Source organism: Ornithodoros turicata, chromosome 3 (assembly GCF_037126465.1).
Source record: "Ornithodoros turicata isolate Travis chromosome 3, ASM3712646v1, whole genome shotgun sequence".
Taxonomy (NCBI): domain Eukaryota; kingdom Metazoa; phylum Arthropoda; class Arachnida; order Ixodida; family Argasidae; genus Ornithodoros; species Ornithodoros turicata.
This window is the reverse complement of record NC_088203.1, coordinates 38,956,203-38,958,051: the sequence shown is the minus strand read 5'-3', so window position 1 is coordinate 38,958,051 and position 1,849 is coordinate 38,956,203. Positions and strand designations below refer to the sequence as shown.

Genomic DNA, 1,849 nt, shown 5'->3' with positions numbered 1-1,849 from the left:
CTTCTGCTGCGAAGCACACACTTTCCAGCACGCTATCGCACGAACAGTGGTTCTGTGTGAGCGATAGTTCTCGAATGCTGAATTCTAGCACACTCATGTTAAAGAGGTTTGACATTCTCGACGTTGAAAGTGGTCACAAATGTCCACAGCCATTTTCATTTTCGCCGGATTAACGAGAGAAAGCGCGCGTATTATATGCGTCCTCAACAGATGGCGCTGGGTGATGCAATTTTTGACAGACTGCTCGGTTTCCGACTAGGCTTTTATCCTATCCTAAGCTTGTCGCTGAACATAAAGTTTCAATAGGTTTATATTCACTTTTCGGTCCCTTTAAATGTATTTAAACTGTGCTCTTGAGTAAAAGCACACACCTTCGACTACATACAGAAACATGTCAACAGTGTAGACAGGTGGGAGGTTTCTTGAGTTTGTGGTAAAACAAGACCGTGCAACATTGGCATCCAGTGGGTCAGGTAGTTTGTCGGCCCTAAATGAAAGCTTTTGGCGATACGTATTTCTCGCCTATGTGTCAAAGCCTTCAATAATAACTGCTTTAAGCACTAACCCATGCAAAGTGGAAACAGGCAAACAGATCAGGGCCCGCTTGCACGAAACAAACTTAGTCTAATACTTAACGAGTTCCCCACTTAGTGTAGTGCCGGAGCCGTAAGTGGCTTGCACGAAACTTCTACAACAGTAAAGTGGTGGCGCTCGCTCCGCGCAATTTAGGACGCTGGCCAAGGGTCCTAGGAGTACCCTAAACTACCGCACTAAAGCTTAGGACTAACATGTCGGCCGCCATGAACCGAGCAGCGAGGGTTCGTCGTCGGCACCAACTATATCTCGCATTGTCCCTGTCACGACAGAGAGTGTACCGGGACCGAGAAAAGCCGCTGGAGTACCTGGAGGACGGTGAACTGCAAAGACGGTTTCGATTTACGCGAGAGGGGATATTCTTTATCACCCTCGACCCGTCGAAGTCAGTCGCTTCCGTCGTCGCTACAGGTACTCCTCACGCTGCAGTATCTCGCAACCGGGAACTTTCTAATCACGGCAGGTGACATTGTGAGTGTGCACGAGTCGACGGCGTGCCGCGTTCTGCACAGGGTCGTCGCTGCGATTTGCAGGCGCGTGAACAGCTTCATCCGGTGAGTACACGTCCATGCTCTTCTTTGACCCTTACTGTCTGTTGCGATCTACAATATTTATTCAGATGGCCAACGGCTGAGGAAGTAAGAGCAGCGCAGCAGGACCTTTACGAGTTGGTTGGATTTCCTGGGGTCGTGGGAGCTGTAGACGGCACGCACGTCCGCATCCAGGCACCGTCGGAACACGAGGGATCCTACGTCAACCGCAAGAACTACCATTCCATCAATGTTCAACTGATTGTAGCGGCTGACTGTAGGATCTTGGATGTGGTCGCCAACTGACCAGGAAGCACTCATGACTCCCGGATTCTGCGCGACAGCACCATAGGCAGGGAGTTCGAACGTGGGGTCCACACTGGACTTCTTCTGGGGGACAGTGGTTACCCATGCAAACGCTGGCTCATGACTCCGTTGCCCCAGCCACGAGACAGGCCGCAAGCGAATTACAACATTTCGCATTCGACAACGTGGGCTGTCGTTGAACGGTAAGCTCATTGACCCTGTACCTTTTGTACGGCGTGCTGCGTGTTGCATAACATTGCCAAGCAGTTCGGCAGCGAAGTGAGGGAGTGCCCCAGAGATTCCGACGACGACGACCCTGTAATGGTGCCTCGTTACGAGGGGCAGCAAGATGGCTTCCTTTACAGGAATGCAATCGTGCGGCAGCACTTTACATGAGTCTAAGTTGACTACTCAACACA

At 51.0% G+C, this 1,849-nt stretch overlaps 1 pseudogene; it reads left to right on the top strand.

Annotated features, from left to right (window-relative positions):
* The first annotated feature begins 788 nt into the window (after positions 1–788).
* Positions 789–1,637, top strand: LOC135389343 (putative nuclease HARBI1; annotated as a pseudogene).
* The last annotated feature ends 212 nt before the right edge of the window (positions 1,638–1,849 follow it).